The sequence below is a fragment of the Malaclemys terrapin genome, chromosome 4, assembly GCF_027887155.1.
Source record: "Malaclemys terrapin pileata isolate rMalTer1 chromosome 4, rMalTer1.hap1, whole genome shotgun sequence".
Classification (NCBI taxonomy): domain Eukaryota; kingdom Metazoa; phylum Chordata; order Testudines; family Emydidae; genus Malaclemys; species Malaclemys terrapin.
In genome coordinates, this window is record NC_071508.1 from 44,562,908 (window position 1) to 44,575,977 (window position 13,070).

The 13,070-nt window shown below is 43.9% G+C and overlaps 1 protein-coding gene across 5 annotated transcripts in view; it reads left to right on the top strand.

Annotated features, from left to right (window-relative positions):
* Positions 1-13,070, top strand: part of BRSK2 (BR serine/threonine kinase 2) — a 452,231-nt gene that overhangs the window by 355,722 nt on the left and 83,439 nt on the right. The window lies entirely within an intron of this gene.

Genomic DNA, 13,070 nt, shown 5'->3' on the forward strand with positions numbered 1-13,070 from the left:
ACCAGGGTGGAAGGTAGTTGGGTTTTGCATGCTTACACATAGGGTAAGAATCTAGGATACAAACAATAAATGAGACAGAAGGTTTTAAAAATATTTTGCATTGGTTTAATTGTCAATGGAACAGCTGACTTCTGATCAAATTTATACCATTACAATTCATATGTAAACCCATTAGATATGACAGACTTTCTAGGGAGTTCCAAGTCTCTAAAGCAGCCAAAAATAAACACTAAAAAATATTACAAAGAGAAACTGAATACCAGGTTCCCTAAATAGTCTTCTTAAATCACTGAAACACATAAGAATGAGATCCCCCATTTTTCAGGCCTCTCTAAGTGGTAGTGCTTGTAGTGACTCAATTGTAGATTACCCCAGCTCACCACTTGTGGAACCTGCTGTACACTAACACCACCTACCGATAGTACTAGGGAATTGCTTTCCTGACCACTTGCTGTCCAATGAAAGGTCACTTATGAGCTGCCACTTCCAACTGAAGAGAGTTCTCATCAAACAAGTGGTAGACTGAACAACAGCATGAAGGGGCTACAGCTTCATTATCCATATATGGGATTTAACTCAACACAAGTTTTGTATTTTGGTATGAATTTGGTTCTCATCACAATGAGCTCAGTGTTTTCAGCGATGGATAGTGCAGTCTGGTTCATGGTCTTCCTCCCACACAGCTCTGTTCACTCCTTGCCTTCAGCACTTCTGCAATTGCAGTGTTGAGGGTCCCACACATATTGACACCAATCCTGACCTGTAATAGTCCCTGATCTTCCAATCTAACATCCCCTCACAGCTATGCCAGTCTGGATGTGCAGCAGCCCCAACTATTCCAGTTTGCAGCCCCCTCGCAACTGTGTCTGTGCACCTCAACCTGAACATTCAGCACCGCTTCCATTCCAGTCTTGGGTCCCCACACAATGCTGCCTCTGCATTTCAAGCCTGACTCATTCTTCCCTTGTTTCTCCAGTCCTGAACCTCTCCTGGGCAAAGGAGTGAATAATTGTGTGATGTTTGTGGTGCAGACAAATATCTGTTGATGAATTGATTGAGATCCACCAGTTCTTTACACTTGTACCCCAAGTCAGGATTTGAATTCATACCTACATAGATGAAAGGTGAATAACTGTGAGGCTCCATTTTATTGCTAGCAATGCTGCTTTCAACCCTACTTTCTCAGGTAAGAAATGAAATTCTCACCTCAGTTATTGCAACACCTCTATGTACTTCTAAGGAAACTTTCTTTCCTCACCCAAACAAACAATCTTACCTTGCCTTCCAGGACTTTTCAAATTCCTAGGGAACCACTCAGCAAGGATCCAGAGCTTGTTAGTGGATGGCACTGTCAGCCCAGCCTAGTCTTGAAGGGAGACCTTCCTTCCATCAACAGTGCTGGAATTCAAACCTCAGTGCCTCAAGCAGAGCAAACCCCCATGTTGCTGCCTTAAAATGCACTAATAAAGAAATCAATGGAATGGAAGAGACATGCCTGTAATAAACAGAACACAGCAACGCTGTGATCCCCTGCCTTGCAGATGCATTTTAAGAACGGCGCCAATCACTGGGCCTCCATGTGAGCTATTACACCACTTCATTAATTCTCCTGGCATGGGGCCCAGCATGGCTGATACTGGTGCCTTGTGATGTGTCTGGTTTAGGGATAAAAGAAAGGAGAGAGGAAGGAATATATAATGGCATGCCAGATATTCACAAAGAAAGGCAGTAGATTTCTGTCCTTCCCTCGTAGAGTTCAGTAACCAGCATCAGAGCTTTTCAAGGCAACAGTTTTACCTTCACTTGCTCCACAGTCTGTGGCTGGTGTTTTCGGCCATTGTGAAAATACAAAAAATGGCTGAATTGTGGCTGAGTTATTGAGCTTTAACAAGTAGCTTCTTCGGGCATCCAGAACTTAATTTGCAGAGGGTTTTGTCTGTGCTGTGAACCTGGATAATGGCATGAAACAGTAACATTCCCATTGCTAGTCATGCAAAGAGTCTCCAGGTACTTCAGTCAATGGAAGCATGAGGATCATATGGCATTCATCGATGTTGGGGAAGCTAACTTTTTAATGGTGTGGCATAAGGATTTGAGTGTGAAGTCACAGACCCTTATTCGATGCAGGTTGAGCTTCCTAGTATGACGTATAATTTGGATGCATTTCAGGTCGACAAGCTCCGATTGGCATCAGAGGCAACGTTACATGGCTCTGAATGTTATCTTCATGTAGCTGCTGATATTTAGTATTCCATGCCTCAGTTTTACTGTTTGATGGGAATTACTCATTAGATCAGCACAGATTGTTTTCTATAGCACTGATGCCTACAGATAAAAATGTCCCTGAAGGAAATGATAAAAGTGCAATCTGATTGTGTTCATGTGTGTCGGAGGACATGGAAGAGGAGCAGGGAAGTGGACTCGCTGTTTCATTGACATAATTTGTCACTAACTGACTGTGTGTCAGGCCTTGGTTGTAATAAATCCCCATTACTGGAAAGCTGTATCTCTCAAATCCTCAAGCACAGTGCAGAGGAATAACCGACATGTGTCCCTAGACCTCTGAGACGAGGAGGAACGATGCTTAGGGTCTGCAGGGATGATAATGACACTGGCAACACAACTTGCTGCAGAAACTGTACAACAAGGCAAGTCTTCTTCTGGAGAAACAGTCCCTCAAGTGCAGAAGTAACACAGCAAATCTTTGTATTCCTCTAAGAGCTGGGGAGGCCTATGAGCAGACAGCAGATGGAGCTGGGGACTTGTGGGATGCAGCTTTTATTATTTCAGATTTCTTCATCTCTTCCTGGTCTTTACCCTTCCAGGCAAAGAAAACCCAGGCAATTAAATACCGAGATGCTCTCTCATCCCTCCAACAGTCATTTCTCCACTGTGTGCTGTGTTGTGATATTGTTGAATGGTAAATGTAACTCAATGCATTTGTCTGTCCCTAGCTCAGAGGAATGATTGGCTTATGGTTAAAGCACTGTACTGGGACTCAGGAGATCTGGGTTCTATTCCTTGCACTACCACAGACTTCCTATGTGACCTTGGACAAGTCACTTAATCTCTCTGTGCTCTGGTTCCCCATCTATAAAAGGGGATGATACTACTTGCTGTCTCCCACCCTTTGTCTGACTTATCTTGTGAGTTCTATAGGGCAGGTACTGTCCCTTGCTGTGAGTATGTATTGTGCCTTGAATAATGATGCCGCAATCTTGGTTGGGGTCTCTAAGTGCTACCGTAGTATATGTTATAATAATTTCTACAGAAATCTCAGAAAAGATATGAGGAGATTGAGGGATTCTCTGGGACCCTATCCCATCTCAAGATCTTAGAGGGGCAATCTGAAAAATTGAGGGAATAAAAGGAGACATTGTCAAAGTATGATTGATGAGAGTTTGTAATCATCTTTCCTGATTTCCTGTTGTTTCTTGTGCTGTTTTAGAAGCCTGGAAATCATTCCCCTCCCCCTTCCCAATTCTTATCCCAGCTCAGAAAAACTGAGTCCCTGATGGAAAGGGATTGCTGCAGGCTGCTGAGTGATTGAGAATCCAGGAGCAGTGTTAGTCTCTATGCTGACTGGCTCCAAATCTCTGTGACCAAAACGAACAGTAGCTAAGGGAAAGCAGCTGACACATAAATGTGGCTCGCCCCAACACCTGAAGAAGCAGTCAGTACAGAAATGTATGCTCCTGTTAACCGGTCCTCAATGAACTACCTCCACAGGGACTCCCTGCCCTAATCCAAAAAGCGGCATGGCTGTGGGAAGAATGATGATGATGATTGTCTCTAATTTTATTTAGAATGAGAAAAGAAGTCTTGCACCAGTCACTTTATAATGGAGGAAGAAAGAGCAGCCACTTCAAACCCCAGCTCAGCCAATGCCTCCTGCCACAGCTCTCCCACAAGACATTTCCCAGGACCCCTTGCAGGCCCACAGACTCCCTGGATCTATCAAATAAGCATGGCTGCTCATTAGGGATGATTATCAGTTGAATTTAGGCACAGAATGTATTCTCTTTATCTGCAGCAAGCAAGGTAGTGCTTGATTGCATAAGGCCACAGCAGAGATTCCTGATTCCCCAATACCTATCTTTGGTGCCTGATCACACCCCTTGCAAGGCAGTAGTTCAAGACAGGAATTTAGTGTTGCCACCCATCCTGGTTTTCAGGAGCCAGTCCTAGTTCTGATGAAGCTGTCACATGTCCTGCACACCCTTTCTCTGTATAAATATATCTATTCCATACACAAAAGCTTTGTTAAAATAACATTATTAAGGTTGTAAAGTCAAGCACTCAGATGTTAGTAAATGCCAGAATTAAGGTTGCCTGTGCAGCCTTAACTCAGCCCCCTTCTATTATGCATAAAATCCAGTTCTTAATTACTACTGTTTTTTCCACAGAGCCTCTGCCTAATTCAATGCACAGAAAGGGTCTTATTCAATTGATGAGCATATTTTTTTCATCTCATTGTTCAATGTGTGGCCCCAGGCTATTTTTATTGCACACTATTTAGACCCATCTCTGAAGAGAGAATTATTTTCTCATGGTCTTTTCTATGGCATTCATCACTATAATAGCTAGGCGCTTCACAAACATACATGAATTTATTTTCACATCATCCCTGTGAGATTAGGTAGTTTTATTTTCCCCATTTTACAGATGGGGAATTGAGGCACAAAGAGATTAAGGTCAAAAGTACCTGCTATCTTTGGGCGCCCAATCTTAGACACTGAGGACCTTACCTTTTCAGAGTAGCTAGCATTATATATTACTTTATATGTTCAAAGCAGAGCTCCAAAGACTTCTGTTTCAGCTTATCATTTTCTGCAAATCAGACCACAAGATCTCAAGTTAGGCACAGAAAAAATGAAGAACACACAATTATTGACCATCCTTGGAAAGTTTGGTTTAAGTGATTTGCCTGGCATCACATGGGAACTCTACTGAGCATATGCAAAGAGCAGTTTTTCAAAGGCTTATAACTTTGCCGTATTTGGACAGATTTTCCTGGAGAAAGCAACGGGCACATCCATGATGTAAAGGCCATGCCCCAGTCAAATTTCAAGTCCCTGTTCCAAGCCATGGGAGTGCTAGAACTTCTCATAGAAAAGGCTGTCAGAAATTTTTAACATGGGCAAAACAATGTATTTTTCACCACCCTTGTTCTTGGAAACAGCTGAACTTTTGGGGCTGAAATTTTCCCAAAGCATTCAGCACGAAGCAAACACCAACAGTGTATGTTTGGCAGAGTGACAAGCAATTAAAAAAAAATGTTATATAATGGGAAGTATCAGCCAACAGTCCTTCTTATAATACATCCTAAAATAACTACGTTAAAAAAATGTTTAAGGTTGCAAAGTCAAGCACTCAAAAATTAGGAAATGACCTATTTAAGGTTGCCGGTGCAACCTTAATTCAGCCCCCTTGTGCATATTCATTATGATACCGTCTTTAATTCTGTGATCACATATTATTTTTTCCACCAGATCCCCCTGCCTTATTCAGTGCTTATTTGGACGGTGCTCACTGATTGAACAGCTATTCAATAGTTTGTTTTATGCTCATCATTCAGTGTCTGGCCTCTGGCCTTATTTACTGCACATTAATCAAACCTGGCTCTTATTACAGATATGTGAATTTCCTGATGGGCTTTTCTATGATGCTGTCACCATGGTATCTTAGTTCTTTATGAGTATTAATGAATTTATCTTCACAACATCTCTGTGAGGTGAGATGGTATTATTATCCCCATTTTATACATGGAGAACTGAGGCACAGAAATTAAAGCCAAAATTGTCAAGTAATTTTAAGTGCCCAATGTGAGACACCTAGGGCCTGATTTTTCATAGTAGTTAGTACATTATAGCACTCTATATGTGCAAAGCAGAGCTCCCATTGCCCTCAGTTGCAGTTGTGAGAGCTTAGCATTTCTGAGTATATAGGTGTCTCAAGTTGGGTACCCAGAAAATGAGAAACACACAGTACCCACATGTTTAACGTTTGGTTTAAGTGAGTTGCCCAGCTTTATATAGCAACTCTGAGGCACAGGCAGGGATAGAATTCATTTCTCCTTGTGGCATTCAGCTGCCTTACCCAGAAATCTATCCTTTCTCTTTGTGCAGTTCCCACATTCACTGCACACCTTCCAACTTCTGCAACAAGTGAGGCAGAAGTACTACAGACAACAGCCTCACCCACTGAACAACCTGAGAGTGCGTCCTGTGCAACCTTAATTCTGGCATTTCCTAACTTTTTAACGCTTAACTTTGCAGCCTTATTGTCCTTTTAATGCAGTGCGGGGGGCGGGGGGTAATTTCCTACATTTCTTAAAATGTAAGTAGTTCTAATTCTGAATTTCCTAGGTTTACAATACTCCGTTTTGGGATAATTATAACATTTCTGTAATGTTTTTTTATCTTGAATTACTAAAATGTTCTTTCAACATTTACTCCATCTTACATAGTTTTTTGCCTGGGAATTTCCTTGGTTATTAAAATGTTTATACATGAATACTATATGAGAGACCCAAAGAGAATCTTACCATGTGATATTTCTAATGATTTGAAGATGTATGGTATCCACTGTCAACTTTTTTTTTTTTTTTCAATTTTAGTTATTTTAGTTTAAGGCAGATAGCCCAGTGCACCAGATAAGCACAAAAGCATCCAGAGCTCAATGGTTAGCTAAGCTTCGTTTACAACTGTTTTGCAAGAACAGTGCAAAGCAGCTAATATGCACCGGTGAATATGGTCTTTAAATTGCAATTGGGCATGTTTTCTCTGAAAAGTTAACTCAGGTGTTGCCCCAACCCAGCTGCTGTTGACGCACACAGTCCTCTGGCCTGAGTGTGATGGTGCCTTACACCTGGACTACCTGGCCTATCATGGGGTTTAGACTAATGCTCAAGTGCTACTTGCACTCAGGCTAGAAACTTACCCACTTTGCAGTAGGGATGCAGGCTAAACCCCATAAGTGCTGATTGTCCTCCATTGCCTTCCCACACTTCCCTCCAGGTGCCCAGAAGGACAGACAAGTTCTCCTGCAATTCACTGGAAAAGAGTCATAGAGTGGCTCAGCTTATTGCAAGGCAAAGAGCCATGTGCTAGTGACACACTTGGGTGAGTGGGCCCAGTAACTCAAGTGGGGCATTGTAGCGGCTAACCCAGTTTCTCAGACTCGAGTAGTGATCACCCAGGTTAATGCTGCAGTAAAGATAAACTCATTGACGTGTTCATTTAGAGCAGCTGGTGCCTGAGGGGCCACATCCCGCCCTCCAGATCATTTTATTTGGCCCATCACAGCCCAGCTCAGGACAGGCAATCTGGCACCACCAGGGCCAGGGAGGAGACAGAGAATCAGGAGAAAGGGCCACACTTGCGCACAGATGTGCACGTCACATGGCACTGTGGTGAGAGCCAGCAGGCTAGAGCTAGACCCGCCCCATGTTTGAGGAGCCACCATTGCGGCCAAGTGTGAGGTGGACTCACTCTCCAAACTCACACACACACATCACACACCCTTAGGGGCAGGAAGCAACACCCCCGTCCCCATCCCTACTAACTCCAGCCTGCCAAAGGGTTTTAGTGGGATATGTGGCCCTCTGCTGCCTTGAAGTTGCCCATCCCTGATTTGGAGCCTTGGGTTAGTGAGACTGGTGCTAAGTGAAGGGAGGGTTGGGAGAGCTGAGCCCCTGAGCCCCAATGTCTCTGCACTTGAAGGGCTTCTTCTGTGCTCCCGCTTCTGTTCCCATAGTAGTGCTGCCAAGGCAACAGTGCCATGGGAAGCCATTGATGCGGAAAGAGAAGTTTAACAAAGAGAAGGTTAAGGGTTACTTGATTACTGTCTGTAAGTATCCAGACAGGGAACAAATATTTGATAACGGGCTCTTCACTCTATCAGAGAAAGGTATAACACGATCCAATGGCTGGAATTTAAAGCTAGACAAATTCAGATTGGCAATAAGGTGCAAATTTTTACCAGTGAGGGTAATTAACCATTTGAATGGTACGGTGGCTTCTCCATTGGATGTTTTTCTAAAAGATCTGCTCTAAAAATTATTTGGGGAAAGTTCTATGGCCTGTGTTATTCAGGAGCTCAGAGTAGATGATCACAATGGCCTCTTCTGGCCTTACAACCTGTGAATCTATAAATGAAAAAAGCTAGCACGTGGCCATTGAACTTTTAAAGAGCAGTGACCACTGGGCCAAGTAATCCACCAATGAGAACTCTTGATACATGTCTAATATCCTTTATGCCACTGACTCATGTGAGCCAATAGAATTATTGCATGCAAATTAGCTGTACAGAAAATGTGGAGATTGTCTGAATTATCGCTGATGTCAGTGGTTCTATTTAAGAGTTACTTGGGTGATTGACCTGAGCCTGTCTGTAGCCTATATATAATTAGACACAATTGTTAATAACTTAGCTTAATTACAATTTAATTTCTTATGTACAAGATTTCAATTAATTTTAACTCTATGGACTGTTGTGTTGAAGTGTCTATGTTATTCTCTCACTAAAATAATTTGGGATAGAGTAAAGACTGACACAGATATTGGAGTTCTTAAAGGACTCAGTTTTTAATATATTTTAGTTCATAAACTAAGTAATGGATTTCCTTCATGCTTGAAGAGTAAGTGCTCTAAGGTTGGGGAGGATATGCTGTATTTTTCATACAAAGCAAACAGGCTGAGTGTCTGCTTTAAGTGTAAAACAGAACTCAACCTTAACTATAGAGTTGTTACCAGCACCATCATCAGATAGCCCCTCTCCTAAACTTAAACCCTGCCAGACCGTCACTGTGTTGTTCTCCTTTCCAGTATATCTCTGCCACTTTGTCTCTCCTGCCTTCCTCCAGTGGGATTTCTCCATCCACATCTTCCTCCGGCAGAATTCCCCATTCCTCTTGCCCCACCCTGGTGGCACTCCCCTTCCTCTCAGCCCTTAGCACCCAGCCTGTAGGAGAAGGTATAAGAGGCCGTCAGTGCTGCTATCTGATTTCTGCCTCTGAAAGCCACCCATGGAACCAGTGAAGAGCAGCAGAGGAGAAGGAGAGACAGCCTGTGGTAGCCCCAGCAGTAGCAGAAACACCAGCCAGTGGCAGGAGAAAAATGCAGCCACACCTACCCTCTTTAACTGGGGAATTCAGGGCATGAGGACAGCAAAGACAGAGCGAGTGCACACCTGAGAACGCACTCCTTTCAGTTGTTGAAGCCTGAAGAATGGCCACTCAGAGAACCACTGCTTCCCCCAGAGGTCATGGCCTATAGAATGACCATTCCGAAAATCGTTGCAACTGTGGGCAGGCTGCGGCCCAGGGAAGTCAGCATCACCTGTCAAATAAACAATGCACTGGCGCCGCTTCACAGCAGAGCCCGCTGGCAAAAGCTGCTTCTTGATCTTGCTTAGTGATATTATTATTTGTTATCAAAGACAGATTGTGGCTTCACTGCATAGAGATGTAGCCGAAAGATGAGGAGAATGGCCTAGGGGGAAGAAGCAGAGAAAGTTGCTTAGACATACACACACTGAATAATTAGTGATAAGAGCCAAGGAAATATTCATGACTCTGTGGAAAGAGAAATAGATTTTTGATTAAATTTGAGTTTTTCTCTTTAAAGCAGTTGAAGTTGCTTTGTGATTTGCAGCATGGAAATGAATTTTCTACGTATTCTGGCTGGCCAGAGGATCCCATGCACCCAAGATAAAGCCATAGATCTACAGCTGCCGTACACTGGAAAGAATTCAGAGTGGCGATGCCAGAAGCCTATACTCTCTTGGCAGTTGCAGTGCAGCTGTTGAATGGTCAGGTTAACCCAGCTTCCTCTCCCCCAGCTTTATCCATGTATCCTACCCCCAAAAATGCCCCAGTTCCACAAGCATCATTTATATAGTTAGCCCAACCTTCCACACGTATGATATTGCCAGTTTGTTCACTGGATTTTTTTACACCTTCCACGAGGTTAGTGGATGCTGCCACACATTTGATTGGCGTTCAAGGGATTTTTGAATCCTTCTCCCCTCCTCTCCTGCCAGCTTCTGGGAGGATTCCAATAGATTCCAGCCTGGGGGATCCTTTAAGAATCCTGTGAGATTCCCTTCCAATCTGGTGGAGATAAGGGGACGGTGATGCTTTTGAGGTGTGTGATGGCAGTATGCAGAAGGAGATATGTTGGTATGCAGATTGCAGAACTGAGGTCCCTCTCTTTTGAAGGGATGAGTGTTGTCATACGGTGTGATTGGGGAGATTGTATTCCAGTCTTGCCCCCCTCAGTATCCAGAGGTAGGAGTGTTGGAGCCTGTCTCTGATAAAGTTGCCATACAGGAATAAATATGGTGAGGCAATCCACATAACTAAGAAAGAAAAATGTTACTATATTCTCTCAATGCACCTGAAAATTCCATGTCTCCCCAGGAAACGTTCTGTGCCTACAGAGTGGGAAGTCTGGTATAGCACCTAGGACATTGAACTGGGGCTCAACAGACTTGGGTTCAATTCCTGTCTTGGCTGCTGACTTCCTATGTAACTATGGGCAAGTCATTTTATCTACCCTGTGCCTCAGTTCCCCATCTGTAAACTGAGGATGGTACTTCCCTGCCTTACAAGGAAGTTGTGAGGTGAAAATCCATTCAAGATCAAGAGAAATTCAAACACTATGGTGATGGGGGCTATAGACGTATCTAGACCACGTCCTAACACATTGGCTACATCCTCCTGCGCTTTTTCAGGTGGACATTGCATAGAAAGCTGCTATGACTCGGCAGCAGAGAATGCATTCACAGTAATGTGTCCAGTACTATGGGCAAGTCTACACTATCGCGCTACATCGGCGCACCTGCACCCAGTGTGGTGTGCCCCTGGAGACGCGTTATGCCAACGGGAGAGCACTCCCCCATCGACGTAATTACTCCACCTCTGTGAGAGGCGGAAGCTGTGTCAGTGGGAGAGCCAACGTAGTGCAGTGTGGACAGCACTTTAAGTCGATGTGATGTTTTCACACCCCTGAGCAGCGTAAGTTACATCGACTTAATCGGTAGTGTAGGCGAGCCCTGAGTGACTTAACTGAATGGCTGGTTGAACCAAATGTCCCAGGTCAGATGTAAACTGTTTTTATGCTCTCTGTTCTGCAAGCAGTAATTGATGTTTTCAATCCTCACATGCAGTGACACACATCCTACATCTCCCATCTTGGGCCCTTATACCGCTCTGACTAAGCATCTCCGTTCCCATCTGCAATTTGCTATGCTAGTCCAGTCCTGGACTCCAACCCAAAGTCGGTTACTGCTCTTCATCCCTGACCTGGATCTCTCCTAAACCGAGACTGCCAACTCTGCAGTGGTTTTATGATGTGTAGAAATACCTGCCAGGGATTCTGTCACTCGCCAAAATAATTTCATTTGCGATCCATGATGCATTTGATCGCTGGTCTGAAAGCCAGTCCATTAACCCATTGCATCCCCCAAACCTCATCCCATATTATTATGAATCTCTGAAGCAATAATAGTTCAGTGGAGGACTGCCTAATGAATCTGCTGAAGATGAATCTGCCACTGCTTTTCTGTGTCCTGACTGGAGGATGATAGGACAGCTAGGAGGGTAAGGCTCCATGGCAGTAGGGAGGACAGTTATGGATTTGGGAGGAGATGATGAAGGCAGCTGTTCCTGGCAGAGGCTCAGAATGGCTGAGCTGTAGCTTCTGGAGTTACATGTGTGCGGCTGGGCGTATTTTTGTTTAAGAGTAACTGGACTAATGTACCTAGCATAGATAAAAACATGCACATTCACAAACTACTCCACACCTTACGCTGACCTCAATTTCTTTCTGACAAAGGTAAATGACCCACTGCAAAGCCCTGAAATTAATAGTAGCTTGGCCGAGGGCCAAGAATATTGTTATGTTATCACTATCATACATGGGATTGTAATGTTCGAAAGATGTGGATGTTTATATAGCAGCAGCTCACACTGCCATGTTCCGGGCCCTTAAGCGGCCTCTGTGGAAATATCGGGACCTCTATGTTACCATGAAACTGCAGATCAATAAAACTACAGCGCTGTTGTACAGCAGTGAAATGTGAGGACCGAGGAAAGGCTGAAGACAGGCGGACTGATGTTTTTGATTCTCACCATCTTCATCAATTGCTTCATATTAAGTGGGAGGACAAGATCAGTAATGAGGATATTCATGGCATCTGCCAGCATCAGCACTGGTTTAATTTCGGTGGCTTTCTTGGTTTGGACATATTATTAGGATGGCAAGTTTTGAACTAAGTAACTCACCAAAGAATATGCAGGACATAAGAGCTGGCAACAGAGCCCCAGTATCTTCACTCCAACTTCTTTGCTTTAGCCACATGACCACCTTTTCCCTCCCAAATATGCAGCTACATGCCAGTACCAAATCCACCCAACTATATGAAGACCGAGTCCAATTTTTATTAAATTAGAATTGAACCATAGTCTGTTTTGACTCAATAATCTAAATTTACAAGCTCCCTCCTAAATGAAGACCACTTGAGGACTACTGATCTGATCGCTCTGGTTAGAATGTCCCGTGTAACCTCACAGAGAGAGTATTTGTAAATGCTACCTTCTGTGGACAGTTTTCAACTGTCCCAAACTTTGCTGAGCCTTGCTTCACAGGTCTATATCACATTGCTTAAGCTTAGCTTGCAATGTGATATGTCTACACAGAAATCAAACACCTGCAGCTGGCCTGCGCGACCTGACTTGGGTTTGCAGGGCTTGGAGTGCAGGGCTGTAAAATTGCTGGGTAGACATTATGCCTCAGCACTGAGCCCGAGCTCTGGGACCCACCAAGGGGGAGTGTCACAGAGCTTGGGCTCCAGTCCAAGCCCAAACATCTACACAGCAGTTTTTACTCCACAGCCCAAGCCACATGAGCCCAAGTCACCTGACCCAGGCCAGTCATGGCTGTGTCACGGATCTTTTATTCCAGTGTAGACGTACCTTCGGAGTCCTAAATATACCTTGGGTTTATCATGATCCATCTTCCCAGTGCCATGGTATTGAATCCTCACATTGGGACATTGCATCTGTA